The following is a 21,571-nucleotide window of genomic DNA, read 5'->3' as shown; positions in this document are numbered from 1 at the left end:
GAAAATAGGAAAAACCATCAGATCACATAGGTATCATCTAAATAACATTCCTTATGAAAATCAAGTGGAGGTAATGAAGAGATTTCCAGGATTGGGTCTGGTAGAAAGAGTGCCTGAATTACTATGGACAGGAGTGTGCAATACTGTACAGGAGGCAGCATTCCAAAGAAAAAGTATAGCAAGAAATCAAAATGGCTGTCTGATGTGTGTTCAATCCTTCATTGCCAAAGAAGACCATGCCATCAGAGAAATGATGACATGACTTGCACTTGACTTTGTTTTGAGTGAGGGAGGACTGTGCAGGTCAGCAGCCTCACTTCTCCTCCAGAGCCATCTGAATCCAGTGACCAGATATTCATCAGGATGACTGATCTCCATGACTGGAGATGACCCAGGATGAGGCAATTGAGGTTAAGTGACTTGCCCAAGGTCACATAGCTAGTGAGCATCAAGTGTCTGAGGTGAGATTTGAACTCAGGTCCTCCTGACTTCTGCACTGGTGCTCTATCCATGTACCACCTAGCTGCCAGCTGTCTGATGAGGCTTTACAAACAGCTGAAGAAAAAAGAGGAGAAAGATATAGCTAACTGAATGTAGAATTCCAGAGAATGGCAAGGAGAGAAAATGTTTTTATTTAAATGAGCAAGGCAAATAAATAGAAGAAAATAATAAAATGGAAAAGATAAGATCTCTTCAAGAAAGTTAGAGCTATGAAGGGAATATTTCATTTAAAAATGAGATAAAAGACAAAAATGGTAGGGAGTTAAGAGACACAGAGAGTAAGAAAAGATGGTAAAAATATGTAGAAGAACTATACAAGAAAGAACTTAACATCACTGAAAATCATAATGGTTTAGTTACTTAATATTGAGTTGGACATCCTAGAGAATGAAATCAAGTGGACCTTAGGAAACATTGCTAACAATAAGACAAGTGGATGTGATGAAATTTCTGCTGAAATTTCTATTTAAAATCCTAAAGGATGGTGTTGTTAAAGTGTTGCACTCAGTATGTCAGCAAATTTAGCAAATTCTATAGTGGTCGCTGGATTGGAAAAGATCAGTTCATATTCCAGTCTTGAAGAAGGGCAATGCCAAATATTCAAATAACTGATTAATTGTGATCGCTTCATATGCCGACAAGGTTATGCTGGAGATTCTGCAAGCTAAGCTTCAGTAATATGTGAACTGAAAATTATCAGAAGAGCAAGCTTGTTTTTGAGGCGACAAAGGAATTAAGAGACCACAATTCAGATGTTCACTGGATTATGGAGAAAATAAGAGTGTTCCAGAAAAAAATCTACTTCTGCTTCACTGATTACATTAAAGCCTTTGACTGTGTGAATCACACCAAAATGTGACAAGTCCTCAAAGAAATGAGCGTACCAGATCATCTTACTTGTCTCCTGAGGAACTGTCTGTGGGTCAAGAAACAATAGTTAGAACTGAACATGGAACAACTGATTGCTTTAAGATTGGGAAAGGTGTATGACAAGGGTATATATTGTCATCTTATTTATTTTAACTTATATGCAGAGTACATCTTGTGCAATCCCAGGCTGGACAAATAAAAAATTGGAATTAAGGTTTTCAGAAGAAATATCAACAATCTCAGACCCTGCGGTGTTAGAGAAGACTTTTGAAAGTCCCTTGAACAGCAAAGAGGTCAAATCAGTCAATATCTAAAGAAATTAATTTCAGTCATTCACTGAAGTTGAAGTTTAAATATTTAAATGCTTTGGCCACATAATGAGCAAATGAGACTCATTCGAAAAGACCCTGATGCTGGGAAAGATTGTAGGCAAAAGAAGAAGGAGATGGCAGAGGATGAAATGAATAAATATTGCCATGGAAACAATGAACAAGAGCTTAGAGAGACTCCAACAGATAGTAGAGGACAGAAGGGCCTAGTATGCTGTGTTCCACTGAGTCATGAAGAGTCAGATATTACTGAGAGACTGAATAACAAAATATAGTCTTATTTCATTCGAGTTCCTAGACTGAGCCATTAGCGTACTCTCACCAATCAGCAATATGGGAAAGCATTTTAATGCAAAAAATAAAATAACTTAATATTTTGAAAAATAATTATGATTGTCAATGACAGTAGTGAATTTTGATTTCTAAGAATGACAATAACCAATTAAACAATGAACAGGTTGGTAGACATGTTATGTAAGGATGAAAAGAAAATTGAGCATGTTGAGCCATGAGAAAAGAATAATGTGATGAGGAGAGGGACATTTGCACTATCTTTAATTATTTGCAAGATTCTTGTATGGCAAAGGAATTAGACAATAGGTACAATTGAAAGCAATGAGCAAAAGTTGCAGACAGGCAAATTTTGACTTATGTCAGGAAAAGCCTCCTAATTAAATTAAATTATCTGAAAATGTAATAAGCTGTCATGAAAGATAATGATTCCTTCCTCCCACTCCATCCATCCAGAAGTTTCCAAGGAAAAGTTGCCTGGCCAATTGTTGAGCATATTGTAGAGGGAACCATCATTTATATATGAGTTAGACTTAATGTTCTCTGAGCCTCTGATTCCGTGATCTAATTTGATTTTAGAGACTTCAAAAAGTAGAATTAGATAGACTGCAGAAAGATTTCCTTGCATGTGCAGTTATTCCTTTCACATTATGGGAATTAGGGATGTGGCACCCCATGATCTGAAAAACCCATGTAAAATTTTTGGCCCCCTCTTCATACCAGAGAAGTCTTAATTTTATGGTATTAAAAGATAAAGTGATATAATTATTATTATAATAACATATTTAATTAATATATATTAACAATATATAATTATAATAAAATGTTATAAGATTATACAATATTTTACATATATTTTATGCATTTCTGAGTTTCTTAACTTTTTCTGTGTCATGTGCTGGCCTTTGCATGTCATCTACAGCTTCTGCAAAACTCCCCCAAAATTGCCATTTAATTTCTTATGCTGACTCAACATATATCAAAACGATGGGCCAAGACGCAATGTGGAAGGTTTAGCTGTATGTTCCAGCAAGTTAAGGTGTCTTCCTAGTTCTGACACCACCCCTACTTGGGTTTTCACAAATGCTATATGTCTTCTTTCTCCTCTCATCAATCTATCACCTTCTTTCTGCCCCTCTCCCCTTACTACTGAGTAAGAGTAATCTCCCCTACTACTGAGTAATCTTTGGGAGTCTGAAGCTCTTAATCCGATTCTCCCTCCCATTCACATTTACTCCTGACAGAAAAGTTCCTGTGGTGGGTGGGCACAATATAACTGCATCCTTCTTTTCAATGTCCTCTCCTCTCTGTTCTGCATTCAAATCAAGTGTGTTCTTTTCAAAAGCCTCTTCCCTTAATATTCCACTGACAGTGCCAGATCTTGGGACACTGAAAAGTTAAGTGATTTATCCATGGTCATATAGCTCCTAAATATCATAGATAAGGCATGAAATTAGGTCTCCTTGACTCCAAGGCTACCTTCTCCCATTACTTGGATGTCCTTCACTGCCAGTTGGAGGAATGACTCTCACTAGCTGAAGATAAAGAGGGGTTGGAGAAATCAGTCTAGTTCTGTGATGTACAAAGCAGTAGACCCTAGCTCTGGGGTTGCACTCCTTTGTTTCTTTTAATCCTAGTGTATAGCAAAGATGGTGGTGAATGGGAGAAGAGAAAAATTAGGTCTTGGCAGAAGGGTGCTGGTTTATGTAGTAATTTGTATTGTTTCACTTTGTTTGCCTTGTCTACCTTTCGAGGGAAGCAGAGCTAGCATTTGTAGCATGCATTTTTATATAAGGCTTCAAGGCTTGCAAAGCACTTTACAAGTGCTATCTCATTTTAGCCTCAGAACCACCATGGAAATTATTATTCCCATTTTATAAATGAGGAAAATGAGGAAGACAGAGGTTCAACAACTTACCCTGGGCCCCCACAGATAGTAAGTGTCTGAGGCTGGATTTGAACTCAGGTCTTCCTGACTTCAGGCCCTGTGCTCTATCCACTGTGCCACCTAGCTGCCTCTCACAAAGAATGCTATTTAAGTTCCAAGGCCTCAAAAACCTATAGAATAACACAGAATGTCAGAGTTGGAAGGAACATATGAGGTCTTCTAATTCTTCTGAGGACTTCAACTGCTACCAAACATTACAAACAAGTCATCATCCAGCCCTTGCGTGAAGATGTTCAGTAACGGGAAACCTACTACCACCTTAGATAGCTATTCCACTCTGGCTTCCCTCACTTTGAACTGAAATCTGCTCCTGTAATGTTGACCCATTGTTTTTGGTTCTGCTTCTGGAAGTCTAATGTCCCAAATGAAAAGCCTTCAAATACTTGCAAGCAACTATTATGTCCATCTATCCTCCTCCCCTTCTCCAAATCTCTTTTTCAGTCTAAGTATCCTAAATTCCTTCAATTGATCCTTATTTGACCCAGGCCCTTTTTCTAGAGGATCGCCCTCCTTTACACAACCCCTGTTTTGTCAATGTCCTTTATAAAATGTGGCATGTAGAAATAGAATCACTATTTTTATAAATATTAACTTGTAGGATGACATGGCATATTTGTGTTTAGAAATATATTACAAATTCATTCACCCAGAGGATATGTATCATAACAACACTCTTTACGAGAGTTCTCTCCTCCTTGCTATAGCATGGGTTAGGCTAGTTTTTCTCTGAAAGGTGAAAAATCTCTCTCTGAAACAATTTCTCTACGATTTTATCTTGGGATTCCCTCTACTATTTCTTTATTGTCAGGTGTATTTGCTTGCTCATATATTCAGCTTCTGCTCTTGAACCAGAACTCATACCTGAGCCAGGCTCTGTGCCCCTTTTTGCCCTTTTGTATGAGGCGGACAGGACCAGATGACATCTTTTTGTAATAATGACAGTAACTACTGCATATTACTTATCAATGATATATGATCATATAAAAGTGTATGAGTAACTAAAGATAATCTATCCAGTGCTTAGTATGCTACTGAAGTGTTAGAAAGTCAGAACAAAGTTTGATAAAGAAAAAATAGAGACCACTTAATTTAAGAATTAAGTGACTGTGTTAGGAAGTGTCAAACATATGCACTTAAAATGCTTACCATGATCTGCTACCCAAACACATCATAAAAATAATTAGACTAGCATTTAAAGATAAAAGTTTTATAAATATATCCATATTCTAATCAAAAATATATAGAGAGACACAAACTCCTTTTGGCTAAAGTGGTTCATTTCATCTATTTCTACAAGTAGGGCCTTTCAAAAATGCCATTTAAATACCTTACGTCTGAATCCACTTGACACCATTTCCCCAAGTTCTTCTGTTCCTGGAACTGGAGAGAAAAATTCATATATCCACAGATGGAAGAGATGTGAAAATCTAGATGGCATGTTGGCAATAGATGATAGTTCTATAAAGGTGAAGTGGGATTGGGGAATGGAGAGGAGACACAAGTAAAATATTGATTTAATACTTTTGAAAAGTTGTTTTATACCAGGAGATTAAAATAATATTCATACAAAGTAATTGTTCATTAGATAGAGGATAACAATACAAATAAGAGGAAGGGTAGAGTCTGAACTGGTCATCATCAAAATGAATTAGAGGGTACTTGACTTTACTCCTCTCACTTTCCAGCAGCCATATGTTGAAAGCCTGCTTCCTTGTAACTAATTTTGTCATTTAGCTGTTTAATGAGGCCCTTAAGCATCAGCTACTGTCAGACTATAATTCCCAAGAAAAGAGTGTACTTAGGGCTCTGTATAGGGATCAAAGAGTCGCCATTCTCATTTGGTTCTTTCCCTAATTAACAGCACACAGTAAAGATGCTGATTACCAGGTCTGATGTCTAATACAGAAAGTGCAGGTTCATTCTAAGACTTCCAGAAGCCTAGAATGGGCAAATAATATGGGCAAATAAAAGCATTGACTCAAATCATGGTGTGTAGCTTTCTAGAAGAGCGTGGTTATATTTGAGAGTTCTTGGGGCTGGGGGAGATTGAGAATTGAGACTTTTGATAGATTTTTTTGAATATGGCATCTGGCTCACCCAGAAGAGGTAGTAAGCATGAGGAGGTGGAAATAGGCAAGAACTTCTTTTTCTTCTTGGATCACTGAGCTCTATAAATTTCCTCTATCTTTACCTCTCTTCTAGGAAGATTCTGGAGATTAGAGTGAAAAGCCCATGGTGGCTGTTGAGCCAGCTATAATTAAGAGGCTTCATACTTATAACTAGAAAGAGGCTAGAGTGGGCTATTTCTCTGCAAACTGAATCCAATACATTCTCAATTGAACAGAATCTTTATTGAATTACCTGTGTAGGGTTAAAATTGTAGACTTTATTATTTTAAAAAATAGATTTCAACTCCATAAAAGTTACTTTGATAGAGTTTCATATCTAACCAGCTAGCTAACACTTCCATAAAATAATCAGCATGAATTTTGCGTCTGGACAGTTTAAAAATTCTCCACAAAATCATACTTGATGCCTCATTGTGGCACAGAAGTTCCATTGGGTTGTCAAAGGCTATGCCAGCATAGTATAAACTCTGGCAGATTCTACAATGCTGGACAATCTTCAAGTAAGGTCCCGGGAACAGACTGAGTCTATTTTCCAAAGACCAGCCCAGCTAAGGAGGGAAAGGCTCACCACTACTAGGCTGACTATTTGATGATGAATATCTTGGCCATGGTAACCTATGACACAAAGAAAAATACAAATTTGTGCTCAACCTTACATACTCCCCTTCCACGTCTATAGCGATCATGATAAAGTGGTAGTAAAGAGGACAAACAGATCCAAAAATCATGTATTTTAGAAACATCAACAAATTTTAATTTGACTATATGTACTCTTTTATTTCCCAATAATCAAAGAATGCTGGATGACCTAAATCATGTCAGTCTTGACATCTTTGCTATCAAGTAACCTATAAGAAAGAAGAAAGTTGAATTGAAATAGAAGAAAGAATCTTAGGTACTCCTGAAAGAATAAAGGAGAAGGACTAGGAGGAGAATGAGGAGGAGAAGGAAAAGAAGAATTTGTTTTTATTGTATGACAACAGGTAACAAGAAACATTTTATAAGATATCTGATCATCTTGTATTGCATAAATGATGATAAATATTTTCAAAAGGACAACTATGAAAATAACTGTAGCTTATGAACCAATATTAGTTTCTGAGGAAGAAGAAGCAAAAAAAATTCTATGAAGAATTCAGTAAAATGTTTCAAATTAAATCAACATACACTCCGATACCGTTGACTTCAAATGAAAAGATAAAGAAAGATGAGGATGAAGAGATATTATGGGAAAGTATGTTAAGACCAGTTTAAAGAAAACTTGTTAAGAACTAATCCAAATCATCTCTAAAAAATTTAAAGATGAAATTGAAAGAGATAATAAATAGAAGAAAAAATGGAAAGTATTTGTAGAGATGACTCAAACAAATGTTTTTCTCCATTATAAAGGGAAGAATCAACACACTTGGTCCTTAGCTAACATTATAGTCTTAGATAAGTTTATTAAGAAGCTAGAAATGGCACTAAAGAGAACAAGAATAAGAAAAGCATCCCAGACTGGAACAAGAGGAGATCCATACTGGAGAAGACACAATTGTAGGATCACCAAGGTATTTATATGTAAGGTATCTAAAGGAACATTTTTAAAAAATGAAAAATCCCAGATCCTATTAAATAATCTCTTATCCAAAAGGTAGATAAAATGTATCAACATCTGCCATTGTATATCCCTTCTATCACACTTATACAAAACATATTAATAAAATAGAGACATCTTCAATAAAGGCATTAGTTGACAACTAGTAGGCATTCAAAGGTGATATTCATCAACAATCCTTATCTTTCCTCTTAACATAATTCTCAGGAAGATGTGGAGAACATAAGATCCCATAGTCTTTACTGTTTCTTGGTTACCAAAAAAGCATATTTTTAACTACTGGTAAGGCCATCCTTAGATGGAGTATGGTGAGATTTAGAGGTTGTTCCTACCATTGGCTCCCCCTAAGTATCTTTCTATGAAAGCCTCTCAGAAGAAATGAAGCTTTCATTAGCAGAGAATGTGAAATCTCAGAAATATAATTTTTGTTCTGCAAATAATAAATTATGTAGAGCAATTTGGAATTATGCTCAAATATTTATAGCAGCTCTTTTCTTGTGAAAAATAATTTAGAAGTTGAGGGGATGCCCATCAATTGGGGAATAGCTGGATAATTTATGGCATATGATTGGAATAGAATACTATTGTGCTATAAGAAATGATAAGCTAAATGCTTTCAGAAAAGCCTGGAAAGACTTACACAAACTAAAGTGAAATAAATAGAACCAGGAGAACATTGTACACAGTAACAGAAATATTGTAAGATGATCAACTGTGAATGACTCATAATTCTCAGCAATGCAATGATCCTAGACAACTCTAAAGGATTTATGACAAAAAAAAAAATGCTATATATCCCCAGAGAAAGAGTCTGTATATAGACTGAAGCATACTTTTTTAAACTTGATTTTTCTTGGGTTTTTATTTTCATCCATGTTTTCTCTAACAACATAACTAATAAGGAAACATGTTTTGCATCACCACAGATGTATAACCTATATCAAATTGCTTGCCTTCTCAATGAGTAGGGTGGGGAAGAGGTGAGAGAATTTGCAACTCAGTTTTTAAAATGAATGTTGAAAGTGGTTTTTATACACAATTGGGGGAAAATAAAATACAAAATTAAAAAAAATAAAGCAGAACTGGACAAATCGAAAAGGAGGTACAAAAACTCACTGAAGAAAACAATAATTTTTTTAAGAAATTAATTTATTTTTAGTTTGCAACATTCATTTCGACAGATTTTAATTTTTCTCTGCCACCCTCCCCAAGACATTATGCAATCCAATATAGGCTCTGAATATACATTCTTATTAAACATACTTTCACATTAGTCATGTTGTATAGAAGAATTAGAACATATAGGAGGAACCATGAGAAAGAACAAAACAAGGGAAAAAAGAGTATATAGTATGCCTTAATCTGCATCCAGACTCCATATTTCTTTGTCTGGATGTGGACTGCATTTTTCTTCATGAATCTTTGGGAGTTGTCCTGCATCCTTGCATTGTTGAGAAGAGCTAAGTCTATCAAAGTCAGTCATCGCACAATATGACTGTGACTGTATACAATGCTCTCCTGGTTCTCCTAACTTCACTCAGCATCAGTTCATATAAGTCTTTTCAGGGTTTTTTGAAGGATGGAAGGAAATATACAGTAATTATCAGTAATCATAACTGTAAAAGTGAATGGGATGAACTCATCCATAAACTGGAAGCAGATAACAGAAGGGATTAAAAACCAAAAACCTATGATATATTTTTTATAAGAAACACATTTGAAATAGAGACACACACAGATTAAAGGTGAGGTACAGGAGCAGAATCTATTATGCTTCAGCTGAAGAAAAAAAGACAGAGTTAACAATCATGATCTCAGACAAAGCAAAAGGAAAAACAGACTTAATCAAAAGACATAAGGAAGAAAATCATATCTTACTAAAAGGCACCATAAATAATGAAGTGATATTGATACTAACCACATATGCACCAAATGGTATATCATCCAAATTTTTAAAGGAGAAGTTAAATGAGTTACAGGAGGAAATAGATAGTAAAACTATACTGGGAGGGGGTGTTTCCACTTGTCCTCAGAACTAGACAAATCTCACAAAAAAAAATACAAGAAAAAAGTTAAGAATGTGAATAGAATTTTAGAAAAGTTAGATATAACAGATCTCTGGAGAAAAATGAATGGAAACAGAAAGAAATAAAACTTCTTGACTTTATCAATAACAAAACCAACAGAAATTATAAGATTATCTCAATAGATAAAGGAAAAGCTTTTGACCACTTACAATACTCATTCCTACTAAAAACACTAGAAAGCAGAGGGATAAATGGAGCTTTCCTTAAAGTAATAAGTTTCTATCTAAAATCATCACTCAGCACTATATGTAATGGGTATTGTCTTTTACAAATACTGTCTCTGATAAAGGCCTCATTTCTAAAACATATAGAGAACTCAATCAAATTTATAAGAATACAAGGTCTTCCCAGTAAGGTCGGGAGTGAAGTAAAGATGCCCATTATCTTTATTATTATTCAATATTATACTAGAAATGTTTGCTACAGCAATAAAAGAAAAAGACATTGAAGGAATTAGAATATGCAACGAGGAAACAAAACTATACCTCTTTGTGAATGATTTGATGATATATTTAGAGATTCCTAGAGAATAAACTAAAAAACTAGTGGAAATAATAACTTTAGCAAACTTGCAGAATATAAATAAACCCACATAAACCATCAGCATTTCTATGACCAATAAAGTCCAGCAGGATGAGATAGAAAGAGAAATTCCATTTTCAGAAATGGTAGACAATATAAAATATTTGGAAGTCTACATGCTAAAAAACCCAGGAACTATATGAACACAATTATAAAACACTTTGCATACAAAGTCAGATCTAAACAAGTGGGGAAGAAAAATCAATTGCTCATGTGTAGGCAGAACCAATATAGCAAAAATGACAATTCAACCGAAATTAATTTACTTATTCAATATTATACCAATTAAACTACCAAAAATTATTTTGTAGAGGTAGAAAAAATAGTAACAAAATTTATCTGGAAAAACAAGGTCAAGAATATCAAGGGAATTAATGAAAAAAAATGTGAAGGAAGGTGGCCCAGTCATACCAAATCTCAAACTATGTTGGAAAGTGATAATCATTGAAACAATTTGTTACTGGCTAAGAAATAGAGTGGTGGATCAGTGGAATAGATTAGGTACACAATACATAGTAGTAAATAACCATAGTAATCTGTGTTTGATATACCCAAAGACACAAGCTTTTGTGACAAGAACCCAGTATTTGAAAACTGCTAGGAAAAACTGGAAAACAGTGTAATAGAAACTATGTATAGACCAATATCTCACACCCTATACTAAGATAATATAAGATCAAAATGTTTGCATGTTTTAGACATAAAGGGTAATAAATGAATTTAGGGGAGCATGGAATACTTTATCTGTCAGTTCTTTGGATTAGGGAAGAATTTGTGATCAAAACAAAAATTAGAGAGCATTAAAAGATGTAAAATGGATTTGATTATATTAAATTAAAAAGGTTTTACACAAGCAAAATTAGGGCAACCAAGGTTAGAAGGAAAGCAAAAAAATGGGGCAAGTTTTTATAACAACTTTCTCTGATAAAGGCCTCAGTTCTCAAATACATAGCAAAATGAGTCAAATTTCTAAGAATAAACATCATTCCTCATTTGATAAATGTTCAAAGAATATGATCAGATTGTTTTCAGTTGAAGAAATCAAAGCTTCTATAGTTATATGAAAAAAATTCTCTAAATCATTCTTGATTAGAAAAATAAAAATTAAAACAGCACTGAGGTTCTATCTCACACCTGTCAGATTGGCTAATATGACACAAAAGGGAAATGATGTTAGAGAAGACTGGGAAAATTGGGACATTAATGGATTGTTGGTGGAGTTTTGAACTGACCAACCATTTTGGAAATTAATTTGGAACTATGCCCAAAGGGCTATAAATCTGCATGCCCTTTGAACAAGCAATACCACTACTATCTCTATCCCAAAGAGATAAAAAAAAAAAAAAACAAAGAATCTCCTAGTCAACTTATAAAAATGAGATGTCATTCATCAGATAATGAAGAAAAGAGAAGAGGGGAAAAAAGTTGAAGACAGTCCTTTTAAAGTAATTCTTCAGAGGACAAAACCTTCCACCATAAGAAAACTGGAAGGAAATCAAGGTGCAAGTCAAGATCTTGTTCTAGAGATCTATAGTACTGCCTATAGTCTTATAATAGAAGACACAGGCACTGTTCCAGTAGTAGCTTCTATGGATCTAGAAGAAAATGAAGTCAGAATAGATTGAGGGGTTAAGGCAAATTCTATGAATCTCAGACATCAAAATAAAAAAATAGAATGAGAAGATCAAAGTCAAGACCTTGTCGACTGTCCCAGAGTCAAAGTAATGAAAGATCTGATTGCAGAAGAACTCATAGCCAATCTTGTGAGAAAGAGCCCAATATAGGTCAAGAAATAGAGAAGAGAAAGAAGGAGAGAGAAAAAGGGAAGGAGAAAGAATTACATAGCACCAACCCTTGGGATTCTGGAAACATCAAAGCTGAATCAGAACACCTGCCACCTGCTGAACAAGACAAAATTAAGTGGTAACTGGTCCTCGAAGCTTCTGCTAAATCTGATGAATCCCTGAAAGCTGAAGAGCAAAGTAAATAAGAAGCAATGTAGAAGACCAAGCCACCCTAGGAGAACAAGTGAAATGAGTCAAATAAATTGAAATGATTGGAAGTGATTGCTTTGTTTAGCAGACACTCAGATCAAGTAAAGAAGAAGCCCACTGACCCTGGTGAAGGAAAGCCATAGCTAACATCAGGAACAGTAACTGTGGATCTACCATACAAGGAAAAAGAGATGGACCCTGGCAGCATCAATACTGATATCAAGTACCAAGACAATAATTCCTAGTATATCTCAATCTATTTATTGAGAAAGTTAAAACTGAGGAAAAGTGGTTCAAGAGATTAATTGCTCTCTGGCAAGAATGACTGATGAGTAGTCCTGTTGCCTAATATGAGATTGAATTAATAATAAAATTGGAATTTACTTCTTAAAATGTGAAGTTTTGGGGAACACCAATGTGAAAGCTTACAACTGTGTGCTGTGTGTATGTTTATGTTATCTGACTAGCTCAATAAAGTGACTATTTTAGCCCACACCCCCCAAAAAAGAAGGGGGAAAGCATCTATTTGCACAAAAATATTTATAGTATCTCTTTTTGTGGTGCAAAGAATTGGAAATTGAGGGAATGTTCATCAATTGTGGAACAGTTGAAGAAGTTGTGGTATGTGATCGTAATGGAATGCTATTGTGCTATAAGAAATAACTAGCAGAATGACTTCAAAAAAACCTGGAAAGACACGAACTGAGAAGAACCAGGAAAATATTGTACACAGTAACAACAACATTGTGTGATAATCATCTGTGAATGACTTAACTATTCTCAGTAGGGAGAAAATGCTATTATTTTACTTATTATCTGTATTATTGTGTCCAAATAGCTCACTTCTCATTTCTAGGTTTCAGCTTCCTTGCTTGTTAAATGGTCCCTTCAAAGGTGCCTTCAAACATGAAATTCTAAGAAACTGTAAATTTAGGACAATGTTTTCCTTTTTCCATCAATGTCACTAGCTGACTGACCTATTAATTATCCAATCAGTAGTTTCTGAATGGTGATTGACAACTATGCTAGCCAGTGGCAGGGATCACAGGAATATTAGATATGTTTCTCTTTCCCTCCAGTGTTGATCACCTCTAATGAAAGTCCATTATCAGGACATATGAGTCCAACTAAAATGTCAGAAACCAATATCTATTCCTCATACTCTTCAGAGGGTGACTTAGGGCTTTCTTTGATACCATGGCTTTAGATCAAGGGGGTGATGGAAAAACAATTTCAGCTGGGACCCATGTGTTTCTAAATTGAGCAGTGCCCTACAAATACCCCAATGTGGTTGAGGTCTTGATCTTCAACATTGATACTCACAGCCAGTCATTTTTTACACCTGAGACAAGCTCTAACAACTATGACGTCTTTCCTCTATCCACTAACATAACCAAAATTGTGGAGGGAACCCTGTAATTTTATGTGCTATTTATAAACTCAGTAAGTCTCATATGCTGTTTCTCCCCTCACATACACACACACACACACACACACACACACACACACACACACGTATAACTAAGCCAGAATGTTGCTATTTTCAGAAAGGAAATCAAAGGAAAGGAATTACAATTACAGGTCAAATCCTAAACCAGGAAGTAGTGGTACATCTTAGGAGTTTTCCTAACTCTAGCAATCTTACTGGCCCCACCCTCATTGTGCTATAATGGTCCAGGGATATGAAGAATCCTTATATGAGAGGAAGAGGAAGCTTGAGAGAGTTCTATTGACTCTAAGTAATCTTGGTTCTCTTTGTTTTTCTGCCCCCACCCCCACCCCCAAGTAAACTTGTGTAATGATGGAGTAAACAATTCTCTCTGTCAGGCCTGGAAAACTAGAAAGCTACTGACTGAAAGCTCAGACCTTACTCTCCCTAAGGTAGAAAGGTAAAGAAGATGAAGTTTCAAAAAAGGGCAATGATGTTAGAGTAAAAGTGTAGGCACACTGAAGGATGGTTGCAGGAAAACTGCCAGTGCAGTGGAGAGTGATATTGGCCATCATGTTGTGAGCAACTAGGGGGCTGCCACATACCCAAGCTACCAACCAGAGACTACAACGGCACAAGAGGACATTTGTTGTCATTATATTCAGTCATTTTCAGTCATGCTTGACTCTTTGTGACCCCATTTGGGATTTTTTGGCAAAGATCCTGGAGGGGTTTGCCATTTTTCTTCTCCAGTTCATTTTATAGGTGAGTAAACAGAGTCAAACAGTGTTAAGTGACTTGCCCAGGGTCACATGGTATGTGTCTGAGGCCAGATTTGAACTCATGAAGATGAGGCTTCCTAACTCCAAGTCCAGCACTCTATCCACTACTCTGCCTACAACTAATGAGAGGACATAGCTACCAGAACAACAGAGACTGTGGTTCTGAGCTGAACAGAGCTGATACAAGAAGATATACCTTTTGTGTTGCCGACAGAGCTGGTGATACTCTTTTAGCCTTCTATTTCACTTCTGATTTTTGTGTTCTCTCCAGGAAAAAAATATGCATTTCTTCCCCAAATATTGTTTCTGTTAATTTCCTGGTTTTGGCTGCATTTTCAAAATAAACTAGTTTCTCTAAGATATTGCTTACCTGTGTATGTATGTGCCGATGTGTCCTTGGGGAGAAAAAGTGAAGGGAACTCAAAAGAACTAAGATCTCCTTGCGACATAGGGGTTCAGGATGGGGAGGAGAGAATGCCTTTATTCTAAATGCTCAATTTCATTGTCTGGAGTCTTGAAAGGAGCTAAGGAGATCTTTACTGAAAGCATATTATTAAGCTTTCCCAAAGCAGAGAAGTTCAAATGAATCTAGTCTTCAATCAGCGGTATTATGCAGAAAGGAAATGTGATTGAGGGAAGCTTTCTCTCTAGATTCCATTGGGAAAGTTGATCTTGGATAACTTCTTTCCCTATTGTCCCATTTCCTGGGTGACTTCAAGGAAACATCTTTCCAGAGGGGTAGAGTGAAGTTCTTAAGACAAAGTTGTGCCTGGGGAGAAGAGTTAGGAAAGAGAGGCTACAAGAGGGTACCAGTCTTCTAGGAGAAAGTAATTAGCTTTCCTGATAAACTTAACAACTCTAATCCCCAGACAATAGAGGTAAAGTGGTTTGGGAAGGGATTGTTGCTACCTATTATATGGTGGATCAAAGTGGCAGGATATGAAAAAAAGACAGAAGCACTTCAGAGTCTTTTATTCTTTTGTCAGAGCTCAGGGATTGTACAAAAATACCTATTTAAAGTGAATTTAGAGTAACTAAGATCTTGGCAACTGGTCTCATCACTTCCTGGCAAATAGAGGTAAAAGAAATGAAAACAATGTCAGATTTCATATTCTTGGGCTCAAAGATAACTATAGATGGTGACTGCAGCTTGCTCCTTGGAAGGAAAGCTATGGCAGTTCTGGACAACATACCAAAATGCAGAAACATTACCTTGCCAACAAAGGTCCACAAAGTAAAATCTATGGTTTTCCTGGAGGCAATGTATGACTGTGAGAGTTGAACTCTAAGGAAAGCTGAGAGTGGAATTGATGCTTTCAAACTGTGATGTTAGAGAAGACTTTTGAGAGCTTTGTGGACATCAAGGAAGTCAAATTAGTTCTTAAGAAATTAATTCAGGTCATTCACTGGAAGGTTTAATACTGGAGTCAAAGCTTAAATACTTTGGCCACATGATGAGAAAATAGGACTCACTGGAAAAGACCTGATATTGGGAAAGATTAGAGGCAAAAGGAGAAGGGGATGTCAGAGGATGAGACATATAGATAGTATGGAAACAATGCATATGAACTTGGACACACTTCAAGAGAAAGATAGAAGCCTGGTGCGGTGTAGTTCATGGGGTCACAGAGTTAAACATGACTGAACTGACTGACCAACAATAGAAATGGGCTTTGGGGGGGCTGAGCCAACATGGCAGAGTAGAAAGACTCACATACACATAGCTCCGAACCCACACCCCATAGAACATCTGTAAAAAAGAACCCCGGCAAATTCTGGAGCAACAGAGGCCACAGAATGGTGGAGCGGAGGAGATTTCTGTTCCAGAGAGCCTGGAAACCTCTCACAAAAGGTCCATCATGCTGCAGACGTGGAACCAAGCCCAGCCCTGTGTTGGCCACGTGGCGCAGAAAGGAGCGGATTCGAGCAGGCTTCAGGGACAGAATCTCCAGCGGCCACACGGGTCCCTCCACCCACAGGTGACGGGGGTTGGTGAGAGGGTCTCTTTGGTGGGGCGAGAGGGGAGTGGGGTGCCCCCATAACTCAGGCCCCCTCGGGAGGCAGCAGCTGAGGCAGCGGCAGACCAGGGCTCCCCAAGCAGGCAGGAGCCTGGAGCCATTGTTGAAGGTCTCTGCATAAACCCCCTGAGGGAACTGAGCCCGAGAGGTGGTCCTGCCCCCACCTGAGCACCTAAACTTAATCTCACACTGAATAGCAGCCCCACCCCCACCAAAAACCCTGAGGCTGGGAAGCAGCATTTGAATCTCAGACCCCAAGCTCTGGCTGGGAGGATCTGGAGGCAAGGTGGGTGTGGAAAGGAAGCCCAGAAGTCAAGTCACTGGCTGGGAAAATGCCCAGAAAAGGGAAAAGAAATAAGACTATAGAAGGTTACTTTCTTGGTGAACAGGCATTTCCTCCCTTCCTTTCTGATGAGGAAGAACAATGCTTACCATCAGGGAAAGACACAGAAGTCAAAGCTTCTATATCCCAGACCACTCAATGGGCGCAGGCCATGGAAGAGCTCAAAAAGGATTTTGAAAATCAAGTTAGAGAGGTGGAGGAAAAGCTGGGAAGAGAAACGAGAGACATGCAGTCAAAGCATGAACAGCAGGTCAGCACCCTGCTAAAGGAGACCCAAAAAAATGCTGAAGAAAATAACACCTTGAAAAATAGGCTAACTCAATTGGCAAAAGAGGTTCAAAAAGCCAATGAGGAAAAGAATGCTTTCAAAAGCAGAATTAGCCAAATGGAAAAGGAGCTTCAAAAGCTCACTGAACAAAATAGTTCTTTCAAAATTAGAATGGAACAGATGGAGGCTAATGACTTTATGAGAAACCAAGAAATCACAAAACAAAACCAAAGGAATGAAAAAATGGAAGATAATATGAAATATCTCATTGGAAAAACAACTGACCTGGAAAATAGATCCAGGAGAGACAATTTAAAAATTATGGGACTACCTGAAAGCCTTGATCCAAAAAAGAGCCTAGACATCATCTTTCATGAAATTATCAAGAAAAACTGCCCTGAGATTCTAGAACCAGGGGGCAAAATAAATATTGAAATAATCCACCGATCACCTCCTGAAAGAGATCCAAAAAGAGACACTCCTAGGAACATTGTGGCCAAATTCCAGAGTTCCCAGGTCAAGGAGAAAATATTGCAAGCAGCTAGAAAGAAACAATTCAAGTATTGTGGAAATACAATCAGGATAACACAAGATCTAGTAGCTTCTACATTAAGGGATTGAAGGGCATGGAATAGGATATTCCAGAAGTCAAAGGAACTAGGACTAAAACCAAGAATCACCTACCCAGCAAAACTGAGTATAATATTTCAGGGGAAAAATTGGTCTTTCAATGAAATAGAGGACTTTCAAGCATTCTTGATGAAAAGACCAGAGCTGAAAAGAAAATTTGACTTTCAAACACAAGAATGTAGAGAAGCATGAAAAGGTGAACAGCAAAGAGAAGTCATAAGGGACTTACTAAAGTTTAACTGTTTACATTCCTACATGGAAAGACAATATTTGTGACTCTTGAAACTTTTCAGCATCTAGGTACTGGGTGGGATTACACACACACAAATGCACACACACACACACACACACACACATAGAGACAGAGTGCACAGAGTAAATTGAAGAGGATGGGATCATATCTTAAAAAAAAATGAAATCAAGCAGTGAGGGAGAAATATATTGGGAGGAGAAAGGGAGAAATGGAATGGGGCAAATTATCTCTCATAAAAGAGGCAAGCAAAAGACTTATTAGTGGAGGGAAAAAGACGGGAGGTGAGAGAAAAACATGAAATTTACTCTCATCACATTTCACTAAAGGAAGGAATAAAATGCACACTCATTTTGGTATGAAAACCTATCTTACAATACAGGAAAGTGGGGGTTAAGGGGAGAAGCAGGGTGGGGGGATGACGGAAAGGAGGGCATGGGGAGGAGGGAGCAATTTGAGGTCAACACTCATGGGGAGGGGCAGGATCAAAAGAGAGAATAGAAGTAATGGGGGACATGATAGGATGGAAGGAAATATAGTTAGTCTTATACAACATGACTATTATGGAAGTCATTTGTAAAACTACACAGATTTGGCCTATATTGAATTGCCTGCCTTCCAAAGGGAAGGGGTGGGGAGGGAGGGAGGTAAAGAAGTTGGAACTCAAAGTTTTAGGAACAACTGTCGAGTAGTGTTCTTGCCACTAGGAGATAAGAAATACAGGTAAAGGGGTATAGAAAGTTATCTGGCCCTACAAGACAAAAGAGAAGATGGAGACAAGGGCAGCGGGAAGATAGAAGAGAGAGCAGATTGGTGATAGGGGCATTTAGAATGCTCGGTGTTTTGGGGGGGAGGGGACAAAAGGGGTGAAAATTTGGAACCCAAAATTTTGTTAAAATGAATGTTAAAAGTTAAATAAAAAAAATTTTAAAAAAAAACACTAATAGAAATGAGCTTCCAAGCCACACCTTCTCTCATTTCCCTTTCACGTTCCCCTCCTCCATAAAAGTGGTCTGTAATTGGTGACTGGTTGATGAGGACCTTTCTCAGTAACCTTCTGTCATCAATGCTGGTCTACTGAAGTGAGTAGAGAGGCCAAGATATACCAACTAGTTTGGTTCTAGAGTGAGATGAAACAAAGGAAAAAGATAAAATAGACTCATGAGAAAGAATCTGCTTGAGACATTAAGGTAGCCATTAGGGTTCTTAGTACTTTTGTGTCCCCTTGGCCCAATGGATGTCTCTCAGAAAAACATTTTTTTTTAAAAAGATAACATAAAATATGTAGGTTTACAAAAGAAGTCAGTTATGTTGAAGGGGCAGCTAGGTGGTGCAGTGGATAAGAGCACCAGAGTAGGAGTCAGGAAGACCTGAGTTCAAACTTCACCTCAGACACTTGACACTCACTAGCTGTGTAACTTTGGGCAAGTCACTTAGCCCCAATTGCCTCATTATGGGTCATCTCTAGTCATCCTGATGAATATCTGGTCACTGGATTCAGATGGCTCTGGAGGAGAAGTGAGGCTGCTGACCTGCACAGCCCTCCCTCACTCTAAACAAAGTTAAGTGCAAGTCATGTCATTATTTCTCTGATGGCATGGTCTTCTTTGGCAACGGTGGATGAACATGCACACAACAACAGTTATGTTGAAAAACAGTTATCAGTATAATAGAGTTATGGAACTTCAGAGCATGCTCAGATCACAGAACATGGAGGCATCTAGTTTCTCTGTGTTCCCCTACTACATGAATGAAACTACCTTTGGAACAGGTTGAAAATGGTGAGAGTGAAAGAACTGCCTCTCCTGCTCTTCTTTTTACTACTTGGTTCTCAGAAATGGGCCTGGGGTTCTGGTTATTTTCTGTTATTTGTAAGTAAGCCCTGTCAGGCTTACTGACTGAAACTTCTCTCCTGGAATCCTGGATCCAAGTTCACCACAAGTCAAAGCCCCCAGTCCAGTGGGAATGGCCCTACTGCCTGAAACTAAAGAAAACAATACAGAACAGAAATAAAAAGCTTAGACCCACTTCTCAGAGCCAATTGATAAAAAGGAAAGTGCTTCTTCTCTCACTGGTTCAGTGGGTAAAATGTGATTTTTCACTATGCACCCTGAAAAGAGGGTGCAGAAGGACAGAGACTGTCCAAATCTAGGGATAAAAAAAAACCCAGCTTGCTCTGGCTATGCAACCAATCAAAGGAAGTTACACCTACTCATGTGGTAAGGGTTCCTCCTAGTTAGGTGACCTGGGCATGCTCTAAGGCCTTGCTACATTCAAATCTACATCTGTATCTATCCTTGAACATATACATACATACAAAGCCCCACTACATCAGCATATGCACATGCATATATATACATATATGCCCCTGTACGTGTACATACATAGGTATGTATGTATGTATGTATGCATATACATATATATATATACAACTATATAATTTTGTGTATGTGTACATGTGTATATATTTAACAGCAGATCCCAGGTTAAGCACCCTCTTTGGAGAATATAGCAGATGGGCCATTTGATTAGAAACAGACAGGCATTCCAGTAGCCAATGTTTTATGATGAAGCATAAAAAGATGTTTGGGCGGGAATGGGATAGGGGGAGGGTAGGAAACAACTCAAAAAACATTTTGAAGGTATTCCCACTATAAATAAGCTGGTAATTTATCTAAAGAATACTGTCCTTCCTTTCTGCTGAATGGACCTTGGTTTTGCATTAAAGTCACTGATTCTTCACATGTAGAATGCTGGGTGACTCAAACTATTAGTTGAAAGAATGAATCAGTCAATAAAAGAACCCTTAAGCAAGCTATTAACAATATATCCTATTGTTAGATTTCCAAGATTGTGGCTGGAAATCCTTCATAACAGAATTATCTTTCCTTTTGGGAATTACACTACTTGGTTGGCTTTTCTTCCTGCCAAGTTGAATGTTTTGTTGGACAATGCCTATAAATCAGTAAGAAATAAAAATATATAGAAATGGTTCAGCCACCCTCTTTCAACTTTGGATAAAATATCAAATGTGAATTGAGTTCCTAGAATTCATTTATTATGATGAAAGACACTTTAAAAAATAATCCCATACCAATCCTATCAATGTGTTTTTCTTGAACTGGAAAAAATTCAAATGAATGAAGTTGTTGTTTTTTTTAAACTAGGTCCAGTTACATGATACACATACTCTGTCTACAATTCTAGCCGTTACTCTTTATCATACCACAATAGTGGTATATAACAGCACTAATTTCCAAACCACAGATTGGCAGTCAGAAATAAGTCAGAGGTGAAAGGAGGTCAGGTTATAGCAAATGGAACAGAGTGGTTAACACACATGATTCTGAAGGGTTTTGTTGGCAAGGCTGGACTGCCACGGAAGAGAAGGAGCCTCTGTATGCTGGGGAGTGCATTTTGAACTACTGCCAACTCCATAGTGTGCTGGTCCCAAAGTCTTTTTGAGCTTTATACATCCGTGCTCCCACCCCTATATCAGGGGTGGGAGCAGGCCACCTGGAGC

General features: G+C 37.4%; 1 protein-coding gene and 1 pseudogene across 7 annotated transcripts in view; one reads left to right on the top strand and one right to left on the bottom strand.

The window, feature by feature from the left end:
* The window catches only part of LOC140496850 (zinc finger protein 474-like), a 100,527-nt gene that overhangs the window by 50,784 nt on the left and 28,172 nt on the right, over positions 1-21,571 (bottom strand). For 2 of the 7 annotated variants that reach the window (XM_072597154.1, XM_072597156.1), the window contains 2 exons: positions 5,267-5,397; positions 3,910-4,049 (listed from right to left, as the gene is read on the bottom strand). The exons of 1 other annotated variant lie outside the window; for it this stretch is intronic. The gene's annotated coding sequence lies outside the window, so the exon portion shown is untranslated. The remainder of the gene's footprint in view (positions 1-3,909; positions 4,050-5,266; positions 5,398-21,571) is intronic. 4 more of the 7 variants (XM_072597152.1, XM_072597153.1, XM_072597155.1 and 1 more) reach the window with 2 other exon arrangements.
* On the top strand, positions 11,710-12,677 carry LOC140496851 (serine/Arginine-related protein 53-like; annotated as a pseudogene).

This window comes from Notamacropus eugenii, chromosome 3 (assembly GCF_028372415.1).
Source record: "Notamacropus eugenii isolate mMacEug1 chromosome 3, mMacEug1.pri_v2, whole genome shotgun sequence".
In the NCBI taxonomy this organism is placed as follows: Eukaryota; Metazoa; Chordata; class Mammalia; order Diprotodontia; family Macropodidae; genus Notamacropus; species Notamacropus eugenii.
The sequence above is the reverse complement of the archived record's forward strand: the minus strand, read 5'-3'. Positions and strand labels throughout refer to the sequence as shown.